We start from the raw sequence: 18018 nt of genomic DNA, 5'->3' as shown, positions 1-18018 counted from the left end.
TACGCACGGCGTTATACATGAGGCCCCTGGAGATCTGGAGTACTGCATGCAGTTTTGCTTACCAATCTACAAAAAGGACATAGCACTGCTGAAAAAGATCCAGAGAAGAGCAACTAGGATGATTCTAGATCTATGAGGAAAGACTAAAATGAGCTGAGCCTTTTGTGGTTAAGCAAAATGAGATTAAGAAGTGACATGATTAAAGTGTTCAAAATTGTGAAAGGAATTAGTACAGTGGATTGAGACTGTTAACTTGACAGTGAGTTGAATAAGTACATTGTGAAACTAGTTAAGGGTAATTTTCACACAAACAGGAGGTTTCTCTTCTCACAGAGAACCATAGACACATGGAATAAGTTACCAAATAGTGTAATAGACGGACTTTAGGAACCTTCAAAACTGAACTTGATGTCATTTTGGAGGAATTAAGTGGATAGAACTGGTGAGCTTTGTTTTGCTGAATGGCCTGTTCTCATCTAAATCTTTCAAATCTTCTAAAAAAGACGATAATAACCAGTGTTATCAAGACGTTTAAGGCCCATGGAACTGTAGCCAACATTCCTGGACATGGCCATAACAAGTAAAACTAGCTGGAAATAAAAACTGTTCAAATGGTGGAGAAAGAACAAAAGAAGACTTATAAATGGATCCAAGCTGCTGTTCTAGCTCTATGTCCAACAGTATCAAGTCACATCACCTATCGTGTTCTGAAAGAAAATGGGCTCCATGGTAGGAGACACAGAAAGAAACAGCTGTGACATATGCTACAATGCATGTTGACAAGTCACAGTCCTTCTGAGAAAACATAAATTAATAGGTAAATCACACCTACTCTGTGTTTGTAGTAAAAAAAGGAAAAACCTTCAAAGAAAACAACCTCATCCTTGGGGAAAGGTGCTATATAAATACAATGTATTATTATTATTATTATTACTATTATTACCATGAAATATTGAGGAGGCACAATCATTTTTGAGGTTGCTTTGCTGCCTGTTTGAATCTTTTGCAGGGCACAATAAAATCCGAAAACTAGCAGTATAATTTGGGATGAACCATACAGCCCAGTGTCAGAAAGCTGTTTGGTCATGGTTCCTCAAGCTGGATAATGACCAAAAACATACCACCAAAAGAAAACTTTGGACAGGTGTGAAATGGTCTGCTATAAGTCCTGCTCTGAATCTCATTGAGTAACTATGGAAAAGGCCAAAAGTCACAGTTGGGAGAAAGTGCCCATAGACCTGACAGAACTTAAATTAAGTGGGCCAAATAAGTAGTCGAGAAGTGTACAAATCTCACTGCGAGCTACAAAAAATGCTTGATGGCAGTTACTATCTATATTGCCTTGTGCTACATATTATTAGATTAACGGTTCCATTATTTTTCTTCATGTTATTTTCATTGAATGATTTAAAATAATATGAATCATAAATTAAAAACAAGTAAGAGGTTATCAAAATTTTCAGCTACATCTATAATGTTATTGTTTCCCATAACAATCTCTCTGAACTCAGAAGGATTTGAGTGGAATCAAATGACATTAGTTTAAAGGAGGAATGATTAATATTGCTTATATACAGATATAACCTAAATAATTCTAGCTGTTTAGCAAAAGAGAATGCAGCAAGAATTTAAACTTGGTTTCAAGAATTCAAACTGAGCCTGTAATTAGCTTCAAACACTTATTGTGTGAAAATTTACTGTACAGTATGTTTGCTTTCCTATCTTTCTTTCTAGCCTTAGAAAAGTTCCTGTTATGCAGAGGAGTATATCAATGTCAGAACTATAGTATTTGAAAGAAGGGCTGGAAAAAGTGTTTCATTTTGTACACATTCCATGTTTCTAAAGTAAGGAATGATTATACATATTATAATGAAAGTAATGAATTATAAAAACAATACACCAGAAAAGAGACTGACAAAAATTGGTATAAAAACAATAGTGCTTTGCATTTCTTGCAGACACTGTATTTTTCTAGTACTTCTCTAACAAACATTTTAGATATAAAAGCTATTGTACAACAGATAGTATTCAAACCCATTTGCAAAGAGAGATTTTTTTTTCTTTGCATTTCTGACATCAGTGATAGAAACACTATAAATTGATATAATGATTTAGGCACTCTGTCACAACATTCTGCTCACAATACACTTTTTGCAATTTTTCCCATGTTGTTTCTCTTATTTTTGGGTACAGTATATGAAGCTGCCTGGAAATAAAGTAGAATGTTAGTCCTCCCCTGTGGCTCACACTCTGAATATAGTAGAGGCACAGTTGTGAACAGTATTGACAGATTTTGTATCCTGGAGACTTCGTCAACATGCTTGGGTCAATAGCTTTCTTGTCTAGTGACAAATGTGTTGAATTTGTAGTGTTCATAAAGAAAGAAGGATGTTGTCTTTAATTTATAAAGCTGATAATCTTTCAATGCATTTAGATACTTGGTTACCTATAATCATAATTGCTATTTAAAACTGTCTAATTAAGATGTAACCTCCTCCAGCCAGAATTTAGTGCACTTATAAGGGATAAAATAAAGCTAGAAAGTATTTTTTTTTCTATGTAACAGTGATCAAATATTCAATGATAATCTCTTATTGTTTTCCCTAAAATTATAAGTGCACTTTCACTCACTCCATAACTTTCTTTTATTTTATTGCACTCTGTAAATACTGGCAAGAAACTGCCTAAATTTTTAATGCTTCTTGATATTGTTTAGTACTAAACTTAATACATGTTTCTTCATGTATATTTGCTGTTGAAAAATGTCATGCTAAAGAGACAGGAGTATTTGCACCATGAAAGATTTGTATAAATTACAGTTTAACTGTGGTTGGGATATACACACTGCTAGCACCACATGCAATGTGCAGAATTTTTAGGACCATTATAATCAGTGTGGCTTCTTCTCTGTTCCAGTGACTTGTTTCAATTCTCAGTCAGCTCTTCGTCTATGTGGTGTTTTCACTTTCCTCTCATAAAAGCATGATAATTAATTGGGCAAAAGTGACTTACAGTGCAGTCTTTGCTCATGTGTATGTATTGTGAGGGACGACCGGGACCCATGCCTGGCTGGGATGCCCCTTCAACACTGGATCCGGGGGAGCAACCATGGGACGAACGTTACTTACCCCGGAATGCATGGTTGCAGCCCTCCTGGGTTACATTGAGGTCACAGGTGTGGGACTTCAGGACTCAGACTTGTTGGGCTCTGTGGCCACCACCTGGAGGAGCTGCATGGCTTAATGAGCCTCTGTGGGCTGGAATGCTGCCACACCCGGAAGTGCAGCTTAATTAGGCCAATTACCATCACTTCCAGGAGGGCTACAAAAAAAGCCTGCAGCCACTACTCCAGGCACCAGAGTCGGGAGGAGGAGGACAACGACACTGACACCGACACCCCCCCCAAATCCCCCCGCCCTCATACCAACCCAACCACAACCACCACAAGAGGAGTGTTGGAAAGAAATTGTGTGTTAGTGTGCTTTAATTTGGGTGTTGTTTGGGACTGTGTTGTGCCTGTGGGGATTACAGGGAAGACGTGCCCCACAGGTGAAGAGAAATTAAAATCTTTTTGTTTATTTTACATTCGCCTCCGTTGTCAGTCTGTGTCGGGTTGACGCCTATATAGCGCCTTTGCCACAGTATGTAAGAAATTGTTTTAGAAATTAATTATTCATTAGAAAAATAAACTTATCCTCTATTAGGGCAAGTTTAACAAAACCAGGCAGGAGAAAACTTCTTTGTGTCTTTAATTTAATTCTCGGCAAATGCTGAAGAGGGAGAATTCATCACAGCAGCCTGTTACACAAGAGTAGTGGTCTAGTTCATAAACAACTGAATTTACATAACAGTGCTGATTAATGCATGCATTTACTCTGATTGGACTTTTGAAATAAAAGTCTGTTCTACCAAACTCTTGTTCTCATATTTATAAAGTTTAGCTATTACCCTTGAAATCTTTGTGTATATGGCAACTGTCTAGTCTTTTTGTTTACTGGACATTTGCTGATCTCTTAATCATTATCTCTTAGTACATTTTGTGTATGGCATCAGTCTATTTTCTAGTACATTTACTTAACCATTTCAGTAACTCTTTTCATGACATTGCAATGCTTATATATTTCAAGGGGCACTGCAAACCAAACTTCCCTAGCTATTGTTATCTTTTAAATTATTCTCTCACATAGGATACCTTAATACATAGTAGCAAAAAAAAGAAACCCTCATGGGGAAGTTGGGTCTGCTAGGCTACAACACTTCCCTATGCAACTGGGTCCTGGACCTGACTGATAGACAGTCCACATTGGAAACACCATCTCCAATATTATCAAGCTGAGCACGGATGCCCCCCAGGGCTGTGTACTCAGCCAACTTCTTTTCACTCTGCTGACTCATGAATGTATGGCTAAGACCATCATTAATTTTGTGGATGACACAATGGAGGTGGGTCTCATCAGCAATGGAGATGTGTCAGCTTACAGAATGGAGATATGATGTTGAGCTGAATGGTGCAAGTGCAACAGTCTATCTCTTAACTTGGTAGCTGACCTTACTTGGTCAATTAACAGCATCTCCATAGTTAAGAAGGCACAGCAGCTTCTCTACCTTCTTCAGTGGGTGAAGAAGGCAAGACTATCTCCACCCATTCTCACCACATTCTACAGTGGCACCAACAAGAGTATTCTAACCAGATGCATTACTATCTGGTTTGGAAACTGTTTTGTTTATCAGTGCACAATGCACAAAAGATTGATGGGTCCTCTCTGATCTTCATTGAAGACATCTTTTTTAAAGCATTGTATCTGCAAAGCTTACAGCATTGTGAAGGACTGCTACCACCCCTCCCACGGTGTCTTTATCTCATTTCCATTTGACAGAAGGTACTGTAGCATACAGTTCTTCCAGGTACTACAACAGCTTCCACCTTTTGGCTGTCTGGATTCTGAACTGTGCTGCCCTCCTACCCTCAGATCTGACCCAAGTAGCAAATTTATATGCAGCATATTTGTTACAATTGTTACTGCTGTTGTTGTTTATTATTAGTTTTATAATTTATTTATTTTTTTATTTGTTATCTATTTTAAATTATTACTATCTATTAACTTACCTATTATTTATTTAGTATATTATAGTTCTTTACCTGTTTTGCACTTGCTATGGTGAATGCAATTTCATGCCACTATAGGCTGTAGTACTGTGTATGGATGGTATAACAATAAAGTCACTTGACTTGACAAAAGATAGATACAGAAACAAAGGTAAAGAATGTGCCATAGTTTTGTATACCACTTTAAAAAAGAAAACACTTACTGCATGTATGTGTTTAATTAGGTGGGTCCTGAACTTAAAAACGTTACTTCTTAACACTAGAATTACCAGAGCCTACGAAAAAACTCGTAAATCAGTCTCACCTTAAATCGCTTCTTAAAATCGTTCACAGCTCTCCACCAGCGTCTTTTGTCATCTAAATGTGCTGATAAAAATCAGGCTACAAGCAGCCGGCTATTCCATCCCCCCACCGACTTAGAACGTGCACAAACTTCTCCCAGCTCATGCCTTGATTGATTATCTGGGAGTGAAGTGGAGTTTTAGAGTGGAAATAATAGATTGTTGTTTGGAACACACGCATTTCATGTCTGTTCCGTTTCTACAGTAATCTATGTAAACACATTGTTAAAACAGAAACGTTTTTTATATTCTACTAGTAGATGAAAAAATGTAGGAATAAACTATATAATGTATGAACCCTGCAGTATCGCGCAAATACTTTCACAAAAGCTACAAATCTAACACAGCAATTGCGCTATTATTCAAAAATATAACTGCAGAAACAAAAAGCCGCATTAACATGCGACATTGACACCCATTGGTTATGACTGCCTCTGTAGCATAATAGAATCAGCTGCCGACTGGGAATCAAAAGGTCGCGAGTTCAATCCTGCACCACTCCGTTTTGAGAAGCAAACTGCTCTTAGTCTTACTATTTTAGAATAAAAAAATACATTTGATTTCAGTCTGTAACAGCCAGTGTAATTTATGATACTTGTAAAGGTTAGCTTTGTTTTTTTTTTTTTTAGTCAGTTTTATTATCTCAGCCATATTCACGAGCCCAAACACCCCACCCTCGCATCTGATACTGTTTTCACATAGACGCGCTGTAACAGAGGTAAACTCAGCTCCCTTCTACATCGAAGCAAGAATGCACATACCATTGCTTGCATACTAAAGTGTCAGCAGGCACTTTTCGTGGCATTACACAGTTTTGAGCATGCCCTCTGCACACTACTTGTGACTTTAGACTTTAGGAAGTAAGTAAATAAATAAAGGTAAATCGTGTCATAAAATGATTTCTTCAAAACGTCGAATGTTATTTATTTGGTACGGACATGCTCAAAAAATACATGTGTAATGCCACAAAAAGTGCATGCAGACATGTCCGTGCCAAATAAATAACATTCAACGTTTTCAAGAAATCATTTTATTTAAATGACACTGGGGACTCCCTGTAATTAAGTTTATTTTCGTTTTTTGCAGTTATCTTTTTTATTTGTGTGGTGTATTTTATTTAACTTGCTTTTATTTTGTTTTACAAATATTTGTTATTTGCTACTCTCTTACACGGACTGTATTTGGAACAAATTATCTAAAAATGGGTTTTTTTTTGTGCTCTATATGGATTTGAATGTCACAGTCAGGCTAAACTAAAGACTTGCTGGTGTCACACACAGTGGCATTAAAAGATCTGGCCAGTAACTGTAGGCTGCGGTCAATTTATGGTACAGTGGTTAGTGTAACTGTCAGCTTTGAATCCTGACCAGATCACTGCCTGTATAAGTTTTCTTCATGTATTCTGGTTTCCTCCTATATCTCAAAGACATTTAGGTAAGTCATTAGTACCTTTAGAATACTAGTTTGCTGGATTGATGAATTGGGATTAGGGCTGTGAGAAAATGACAGAAAAAGAGACATAGGAGGTGAAGAAAATGTTCAAGACATGATACTTGGAAGTTAAACAAGTGATCAGCAAGGGTTTAAGCCTGTACAGTTAAAGCCCAATTAGACAGTAAGTAATTATTTCATCTGTTTCCTGTGTTGCTTTGAGTTTTCCCTTTGTATCTAAGTTTGATATTTCTGGCTTTCTTAGCATTGTTTCAGGTATGGAGAGATGACATTATGAGAGCATATACAAAGCATATTCATAATTAATGTAAGCCGTCCACCTATTCAATATTAAAACCTGCTTAATTGATTTCAGGGAATGGGGTAGGGTGAGGAATGTATTCCATAAACATCAGGCACAAGATGGAAATCAATCCTGGATGGATTATTGGTATATTGTAAGGCACACTCACTCAGGTTGGGTTATTTTAGTCTTCAATTAAACTAATATATTTTGAGATGCAGGAGTAAAACCAAACTGCTGGAGAAAAAAATGTGAATACACTGCAGGAAACAAGGAGGGCCCAGGCCAGAATTCAGACTCAGGGTTAGGGTTATAGCTGTAAAGACACTGTGCTAACTATAGTGTGCTGCTATAATATAAATACTTAAAGTGTATATATATATATATATATATATATATATATATATATATATATATATATATATATATATGTATATATATATATAGTATATAATTAACAAAATGGGTTAAATGAAAAGGCAGAAAAAAGGAAAATCAGGTACAGTTATTTCCTTGCTGATAATCTCAGAATACAGAGATAATATTTTGGCTGATGTGTGATACAGCTATTTCCAAAACTTTTTTTTATTTTGAACATAGAAATATCCTTTATTTGCTATTTCCTTCATATAAATAAAAATATACGTAAATTGTCTTATAAATAGCTTACTTTGAGATAGTTTGCTAAAATATTCAATAATGTGATATATACGATTCCACAAAAATGCCAGTTATTAAACACACAGAAAATATCCTTCATTGAAAGCCAGATAATTAAGAAAAAAGCATAGAATTTTACAATTTTGCAACAAAAAATAGTTTCTATACAAAATTTCAAGACAATTACTGAAGGCTTACATACAAGGACACCGAGTATGAAAATTAATGGATAAGTAAATTTTTATATGCATAGTCGGCAGGTTTAAATTAAATGAATAGTCATTGTTACAGGGTAATTACATTAAAGAACAGTTTTATCTTAATTCAAATACATAATGACATATCATCCTTTTCCTGATAAACTGTGACTCAATATGAAAACCATTTACAGTGGAATAATATATTTAAAAAAATTGTTTTGGCTACTAGGTTACTTTTTACTTTTGTATAGTAGAAGTTAAGTAAACAGGCACTGAAGAAAAATATGATCAAAAAAGAAAGCAAGGGTGTAGAACTAGCATCCACAAATAAAAATAAAAAGTATGAAACAATCCTGCTAAAGACACAACGTTTTTATCAACAAAGGGTGGCACAATGCAGAAAATGGCATATGGCAGAACTTGTCATCACAGGCTTCAACACGTATCTAAAAATAGAAGGCTAAACAGCAGAACAATGTAAAACTTGCAACTGCAAAGTTGGCTTGGCAACTTGCTTGCCAGCTTAAAACAACACATTGATGAAAATTTCAGGAATACATAAAAGCAAACAAAAGCACATGACTACTAAACAATTCAAAAAAATGTAGAAGTCTGGAGATATCTGGGATGATTTTATAGTGTCTTAAAATGGCCACAAAAACTATGAGACCACACCCTGTGATATCACAAATCCATCACATAATGTGACAACAGCCTGCGATATTATGATGTGGTGATCAACCTGAATACGTTAAAACAAATACATACAAAATTGCCAGGAATCAAAACTAAATTCAAAATATATAATAAAATATAAAAAATGTAGTCAGTCTCTATAACAACAGAGTTGCAATCAGAAATATTTTGAAAAACAATACATTCTTTTTAAAGGGTGCAAATAGAACTCAAAAATAGAGCAAGGATTGTAATCACTAATTCTTGTTGCCAAAGCACTGTTTTTAACAGTATTCTATTAATAAGGGTTTTAAATTATGTTGGACTAATGAGCTGTTTTGAATGGCTTGGTTCTTACTTACTAAATTATTTTCGGCATGTGTGATGTGTCTGAGACTTGTCTTCTGGGTTCATCCAAGGTAAACAATACCACTTTGGGACACGGGATACCGTTGCTAACAATATCATCTATTTTTCTCCCATACAGTATAGGGAAACTGACTCCACCCTGTCTTGTCCCACTGCTGTAAAACTGAGACTCTCCCGACATGGAACATCTCATTCTGCAGAAAGTCGACAGCTCAACAAAGCCCTGTCTAAATAACTGATTGCTTGATAGAGCATGAAACCATTTGGAGTTGGCTTTGCTTTGCTCCTCTTTACTTTTTTATACTCTATTGTGCCATCAAGCGCTTATTTATTTTTGAGGACATTGTAAATATTAAAAGGGATGACCCGGTTAATGCCCTAAAATTTTGTTTTGTGAAATGTGAATTCCTTCATTTGACAATAAGTGAAATAACGATAGTACTCAAATGTAATCCAATATCATGTTCTAAAATTTGACATGATGTTCCTCTAAGGATGACTGCTGGGAGCATTACTGTTTTTACTTTATATTGTATCTTCTTGTAAATAATTTAATACATAAGAGCTACTAAACTGTGTTTCTACATTAGAGCTAATAATGTTTCTTCGATGGTGGCTTTAATTATTTGATTCAATGATATAGCAATGGCATTACGTGAGTGACAGAGGGTAGCACAGCAGAGTATTGTAGTGGATAGTACTTTTGGCTCATAGATCCGGTGTCCTGAGTTCAAATTCAGTGCTAAGATGTAATCTGTGAGGACATTCCTCTTGTGTCTATATGAGCATTTTCTTCAGAAGCTCTGGTTTTCCTTCCACATCCCCAAAGACATACAGATTGAGTTGACTGGTGGTTACAAATTGACCTGTCTGAGTGTGGGTGTGGGCCTGGGTGTGAGTGCACATAAATGGGCTTCACAGTTTGAGAATTTTATTTTATTAATGTGCTTCCATATATTTTTTCATGCTTGCACTGTTAACAGCTAGCACTTCTTTAACCTTTATCTAAATTTCACACTGGGCAGTCTCAAGTCATAATTTAGCATAATTTTCAATAACCAAAAATTTAAAAGAATGATTTTTCCATAACTACATTTATTACAATATAAGAAGCACTGTTGACACACACACACACACACTTTCTAATTAAACTGAACTTGTCAATTCCTGTTTACCTAAAATTTCAAGAATAATTAAGTCAAAAACCGAAGGTCTTCAATGTACAACATGAAATATGCGCTAGTTTGTTGCCTACAGTTGTTACGTATTTACAGTTCTCTGTGTGAAGAAATACTTTCTAGTATTTGTACTAAATATTTCCTTATGTAACTTCCATCTGTGTCCCCATGTTCTTATTGAAGAATTAATTTTAATGTAACATTGGATGACTGCTTTAATTATTTTTCTTTTTTATTGTTGACTTCTTGTTCATGTCACCCACTTCATCTCCATTTTGCTTACAATTTAAAGATTCAATTTCATCAGTCTTTACTGATAGCTTATTCTCCACTGTGTTTGAAACTACAAGCTGTAGAATTTCTCTTGCATTGTTGTTTTCCTCTGATATATATGGTTAAATAACTTACTCTGCTGACATTTAATGTAAAAAATACAACTTTGAAAGCAAACAAACTAAAATAACGGCATTTTTATGAAGATGTTAATATACAGTTAAAATTATCAGATGACTTGAAACAATGTAAGAAAAAAATATAATAGCAAATGTAGCATTTGCAAAAGTTTGGGTGCCTTTTCAGTTGTATGGTCTCAGAATTCAACAAACAAAACAACTAACATAACTAGGTGTTAGTCTGGGCATAAGTGGTCATTAGGAATTGTTGCTGATGGCAGTTCCAGAGCCTAACAATTCTTTTGACTCTTCAAACACTGCACAACACCCAACAACCATTGGCTCCTCTGAGGATCACAAATTTAACTGATGCCCTAAAAAGCAGAGGAAGACTATAAAAATATAAATATGCTTTCAGGTAGCAATTTTGAGCCTGAAATGTCATTACAAAATGGCTGTTAAGGGAACTGTGGAGGTCAAGAAAAGACATGGAAAACTGGCAGATAGAAGAACTTAAATATTGTGCATGAAGACAAAGCAAACCACCCATAAAAAGACTTCATTGGACCTGTGAGCAGATTAAGATGAGAACAAAGTGCTGCTGCATCGATGGGCCAACCTCATTACAAAAATCAACGTTATGTATCGAAAACAACATCTACATAAGATAAAGGTCTTTTAGAATCAAGTTCTGTGGATATATAAAATTAAAATCCAACTCTTTAGCCACAAGCACAAAATGTTTGTTTGGAGAATTTAAGAAGCGGCATTTAAACACATGAAAACCATGCTAAATATTAAGTATGGGGGTGTTAAGTGTTATTTCAGATATTATTCAGTTATTTCAGTGCATAATATTATGTTACTATTTAGTGATTCTAAATTTATAAGAGTATATTAGTCTTTTGAATAATGTACATTTTTACACATTTTGATGAACTAAAAACAAGCAAGAAAACACAGTGAAAATAAAATAATAATGCTTTTGTAATGAAAAAGTTGTTTTCTTATTTTGTATGAATAATTGAGCAGATATTGTGCCATAGAACAAATGATACATTTAAAAAAGGCTAAGATAAAGCTATACTAACCTAACAACTTGGAAAGTATATACAGTACATGCTCTTTTTTAATAAGCTTGTTTATTTTTAGCAAAAGTATTCATGGGAGATCTAATCCTCAATTTCATGTTTTCTTATGTATAAGGCAGCAGAACATTTTGGAAGAATAAACTGTGTTCAAAACAGCTTTTATGTGGTAGGTCAGAGTAAACACCAGGAAACAAGTCAATCATTAGACCGCATGCTAAGTATTGTAGTAAGATTAATATTAGTTTTGGTCTGTCAAACTAATAAAAAAAGGAAACAGCATTTGTTTAAGTGGAAGAGACACTTGGTGCAATATCTTGGCTGTGCTTGCAATCATTTCTTCCCTTATGCCTAACTGCTGTTCAGTAATATTTGTTGATGTTTTCAATTTTGAAGGTTAAATATTTTACATTTCCTTACATACAGTGTGTTGCATGTTTGTGGATTCAAAACCAAAAGGTTTATCTGACTGCCATGAAGCAGCAATCCAATTTCCTGATAAATCCAATTTCCTGATAATCTTCATTACTGGCTGTCTTTTAAGGCAAGTATTCTTCTGTGCTGTAAATGAAAAGGTCACTGATATGCTGAAATAATATTGTAATGCATGTAAGGCACCCAAGCTAGTCCCATTAAGCAACTCATATGTAAAAAAATATTATTTAAATGAAGATTATGTGATGTATGGTTACTTGCTTCGGCTCATTGAAATAATGCACAGGTTGCATTTAAAATCTAATAATTTTAAATATGTTTAACGGAGACATGGCTACATAACTATAAAAGATTATGTACATATGAGTTAAACATAACCATTAGTAATGATAAGTAAATGATAACATGTGTTAGCGATTTTGTTAACAGAATATAGAGCAAAAGCTAAAGAAGGCTCTTGGTTTATATAGAAAGCAGGCAGCAATTTTTCAAGTAAACAAGCACAACACTTCCAGACAGGAGTAACATGTCCCTTTTTTGAGTGAATTACTTAGACAACAGAAAAAAGATAATCCTTTTAATAACAAGATAGATTTTCACAATAATGACAAATCTTGGTTGTACGCTTAAAGAGCTTTTACTGGTGATGTTGTCATGAGAGAAGGTGGAACGCATCCTTGCAGGCACTTGCCTTTCCTAGCTAATGCAAAATTCAAAATCAATCCCAAAACACAGAGCTGAAAAAAGATGTTAAGGCAGCTACCCAAAAAACAATGAGAAATGAGGATCTCAGTGGCAGTTTTTTTCCTTGCGCTATGACTTTTCCTTTGGACCTCAGTGTACAAGTAAATACATTAACTGGGTTCTGTAAATCCATTATTCTGAAATACAACATTAGAAATATATTAGTAATTTAATTGTTATTATGAATTTAATTTGCATTTACATCTTTCTCGGCTAGCTGTTGGACAGCTCATTTAAATTATATCTTTTTGGGGGAAGTAGTAGTAATAGTAATAGTGGAGGTAATAGTAGTGGTAGTAGTAGTAGTATTGCAACAAGATGTGGAGAAACTGTATGATTCTGAAAACTGATGCAGTGTCACAGACAAGTGCTTAAATGGACTGAAGTCAAGAATGTCAATTTTCAGGAAGTGTTAAATGATATGAGAATGAAGAATTAAAATGAGAAAAGAAGTCAAGTTTCATTAACTAAACTCTTTTAAATGAGGAATCCTGCAGCATGCTATTAATTGAAAATATGTCTGAAAAACATAACAGTGTTTGAGGATGAACTGAAGCATTGGCATGCAAGCCAGTGCATTCTTATTATCCATAGAGGTAGTTTATAATCTTTAGATAGGTGTAAACATCATCACAGAAGTAGTTGAGGATTTATTAAAAAAGGTTATCAATGTTAAATATACAAAACTTTCATGATGAACAGTAGGTTTTCCATCATGGTTGGTTAAATGTTCATCCAACCTCAAGAATTAAAACAAAGCGCAAAATTTTTTATATTTATTATTATTGACTAATGTATCGTTGACATCACAGGCAAAAAAGTTGCAAAATAGTAAGATTCATAGTTGAAAAATCATACACATTCAAAAAAATACTTTAAAGTGAAGGTTCAGAAATTTGTGTCTAGAAATTCACAAAAAAAGCAGGACATGGGCTTTTCGGGGAAACTAGAATATTAATCAAGAACTAGTAAAGATGGAACTATGGGCAGAGTTTAAGGGGTAGATGACAGGGCTAGCCTCTCCAATGGATGCAATATTTTATTAAAATTAGTCTCAAATAAACAGTATTTTTTCCACATTTTTAATGGCCCCAGTTACTGTAAATGTGTTAATTATCAATGAAAATGTGGCATGGTAGAGCATTGGTAACTGCTGCGGCCTGATAGTTAGGAGCCTATGATACCTGTCCCAGGGGCTCCCTTTGTGGAATTTGACTATGGATCTGCATAGGTTCTTCCCACAATCCAAAAACAATGGTTTCTGGGTAGCAGAAAATCACGTAAAAATACTCACATGTTTGCAGTTGTTTTTGGAATTGGAGAGTGCTATGGATAGAAGTCAACAGCGATTGGTCAAACCAATCGGTCAAAGACAAGGAAAAGGAGTGTTTCTAGTTAATGTTTTTATTTGAAGCCTTGCAAGTGCTACTAAAAAGCCCATAAGTGATAAGAAGCATCTACCTTAGGTCTAGGGTAGTAATATATTGGGGAGCATATCATTTCATTCCTTTGGCTCACTCAATACACTGTTTGGTGCCAACGATGTCAGGTATCATTTGATAGTACAGTCTAAACCTCTTAAAAATATCCCAAAACAGCCCAATTAAAATGAACAGTCGTATCATTCCATATGTTTTAGTGTGCAACATTTAAATACAATGATGCTTTATCTTTGTGTAAATGTTTCCATTTTGGCGGTGGGAGGTTAGGGTAATTCTTGTTTAGCACAACAGTTAAATAGAATAGACAATAGAATAAACAATAACGACCCTATTAACCTACAAATGTAAAACCATAACATAGTAGTTACTAATTACCTTTACTTCAGTTCCAACTTTCATACAAAAGTAACTTTTTGTTACTTTTCCAGTCTTTTTGACAGTCTAGCCCACTTGCTGACTTGTCAATTAATTGCACCCTTTTCAATTATTTTAAAAGCTTTTAGTTTTTAGTTCTATTGACCTTAAAATGAAACTACACTGACCTGCTATACCTCTTGTTACATTGTGTAAATTTGAAATGTCCCTGATCTTTCTAAGCCCCCACCACTCAGTTTGGGCACTGGGTTGAGCTTTGTAGTGGATGTGTTTTCTTTTTCCCAATTTCAGCCTTAAAATGCAGGTTATAAAATATGCCCAGAAATACACAAACCGTGAAAGTCCTTTTTTCTTTGTGGAGACCAATCAAAAATAGCTACATTAGGCAGGAGAACTACATACCTGACTACAGTAGAATTTACAACTTTAAACAAAGATTGTCAAGAGACAGTTACTAGGGTTGTGTGCATTGTTTTGATGTTGTATTTCTATACATCTGTATTTATTTCTGCATGTGGTATACCACATCCGTGGCTTTGACAAAGGTGGTTGATTTTAAAATAAATAATTATGTGCAGGCTTGAATTGGGTGTGAAAGTGTGAATGGGCTTCGCTCCAAGGAAGGTTGGGGGGTGTCTGGCTGATTACAAAGGCATGTGAGAGTGCATGAGTCAGTCAGGTGACTCATTAATTTATTGGAGGGCTTGGCTTGTTCACACCTGTGCCCTGTTCGGTGCGTTAGGAAAAGAGGAGCCTGCACGGGAGAGAAATGGGGGAAGATCGAAAGATACAAAACACGAAATAAAGGAGGTTAAAGGAGGTGGGTGAAGCAGGCAGGATGATGTAAAAGAGAGCCGGTGCAAGAATGAGCAAACGAGCAAGAGAGGAGGCAGGCAGCTGCGAGGAGAGGCCCTCAGGGGAGAGGGTGGCCAATGCTGTAGGAGAGGATTGTTTTAGCTGAGTGATTTAGGGAGCTAGAGTGATCAAATGGTGCAAGCAACTCTCCACAGAAGTCCGGGAAGGCAGCAGGAGTTGGAGAGGTTTGGATAGTGAACCTTGCCACTGGAGCCGTGGATAGTAAGGACCCTAACCTGGGTACAGATCTGGAGGCCTGCTGTTGAGCCATCAGCAGGGACCAGGACCCACTGTTTTAGAATGCTGGCTGTGCCTGTTAGTTTGGCATCTTCTCCTCTTGCAAGGTCTGATCACGATGACAGGAGGAGATGCCCAGATAAAAGGAAGCAACGGGATTTAAAAAAAAAGTTTCCTTAATTGTGAGATTTTAGCCTCAGTTTAATGGATTATTTATTTGGATTTTATCCTACATAATTCACTTGTTTTATATTCAACAGTTTTTATGATATAACCTAAGCATCAGCAGGGACTGGGACCCACTGTTTTAGAATGCTGGCTGTGCCTGTTAGTTTGGCATCTTCTCCTCTTGCAAGGTCTGATCAGGATGACAGGAGGAGATGCCCAGATAAAAGGAAGCACCGGGATTTAAAAAAAAAAGTTTCCTTAATTGTGAGATTTTAGCCTCAGTTTAATGGATTATTTATTTGGATTTTATCCTACATAATTCACTTGTTTTATATTCAACAGTTTTTATGATATAACCTAAGCATCAGCAGGGACTGGGACCCACTGTTTTAGAATGCTGGCTGTGCCTGTTAGTTTGGCATCTTCTCCTCTTGCAAGGTCTGATCAGGATGACAGGAGGAGATGCCCAGATAAAAGGAAGCACCGGGATTTAAAAAAAAAAGTTTCCTTAATTGTGAGATTTTAGCCTCAGTTTAATGGATTATTTATTTGGATTTTATCCTACATAATTCACTTGTTTTATATTCAACAGTTTTTATGATATAACCTAAGTTTTTGTTTGCCTTTTAATTGCTTCTGTACGTTGCTTCATCAATGTAAATGTTCTTTCAACATAAACCACTTAATCCTTTTAAGAAGTTGCTTGCTGTATAATAATAGTGTCTTCCATCATGTATGATGTTTCTTTTGCCAATGTGTAGTGCTTTTCTACATTAAACTGCATCTTCCAAGTGTTCACCCAGTTCTGAAAATTGTCCAGGTCTGTTTGGATTCTTTTTGCTGCCTCCTCAAGTGTTGCCATCCCTCCAATTTTAGTGTCAACTGCAAATTTCACAAGTTTATTAACTATTCCAGAATCAGTGCCATTAATAAAAATCATGAAAAGCAACAGGACACACCCCTGTGAGACTCCACTGATGACCTTGCTTCATATGGGGCATTCTCCTCTTATCTGTACTCTTTGTCTCCTGGCAGTTAACCAGCTTTTTTTTAGTTTCATCCATTTTTTTAGGTTACATCTGATGGTTACAGCTTCAAGTTTAAGAATTATTTGTTTATTTTAAATCATTTACACCTGAACAAATACTCAACTTTTACTTAAATTTATGACATTAAATAAAAAAACTATGATCTTTTTTTCAGAATTTTTCAGATGATTATAAAAAAGATATCACTTTCTATTTTAGAACAGAATTATCTACAGTATTTTCTACAAATGTAACCTCGCTGATCCTTAAACTGCTGTCTGCTAAAGAGCTTACAATAGGCTGACTGCTGAAATTGAACATCATACTGCTAGAACTTTTCTATCAAGTTTTGCATTATTATCTGAGATTACATACAATCTTTGCCTTTTTTTTACTATTTCCAATAATTATGTGATTATTCTGGTCCAAAACTAAAAAAAAATCCAAAATATTATAGAAGGGCAACATGAGAAGACACACCAAAAACAACAACCTCCAACTATCCATGCATTTTCTAAAACTGCTCAATCAGATCTATGGTCATAGAGGTTGGATCTTATCTTAAAACATTGGGCGCTGGGCAGAAGCCATCCCTGGACAGTGCACAAGTCCTTTACAAAGCACATTTGAACAACACGAACACACCCTACACCAGACTGACAGCCCTGCCTTTACCTGACTTCTGTTTTGTACTGTGGACTAACAAATGGGACGCTGGGATAGTGATTTTACTATGGCTTTTGCTTCTTAACCTAGCTATTGCTTAGAGCTTCACCTGTCATCAAATTTAGATTCAGTATGTTTTGTGCTTTTTAACTTGATTTTTTGTATTGTATTGTTTTATTTTTTTGTTCACAATTTTGAATTTTTTTTTAGTGATTCTGCCTATTTTGTGTTCTGTTCTGTACTTTATACATGAGTGCACACCTACAGTAGTACAGTCTGGAAGCATGAGCCAATAGTCTGTGTTGAGGAGTTATGCTTTGTGT

The sequence above is a fragment of the Polypterus senegalus genome, chromosome 10, assembly GCF_016835505.1.
Source record: "Polypterus senegalus isolate Bchr_013 chromosome 10, ASM1683550v1, whole genome shotgun sequence".
Lineage (NCBI taxonomy): Eukaryota > Metazoa > Chordata > Cladistia > Polypteriformes > Polypteridae > Polypterus > Polypterus senegalus.
Note: the sequence above shows the minus strand (reverse complement) of the source record.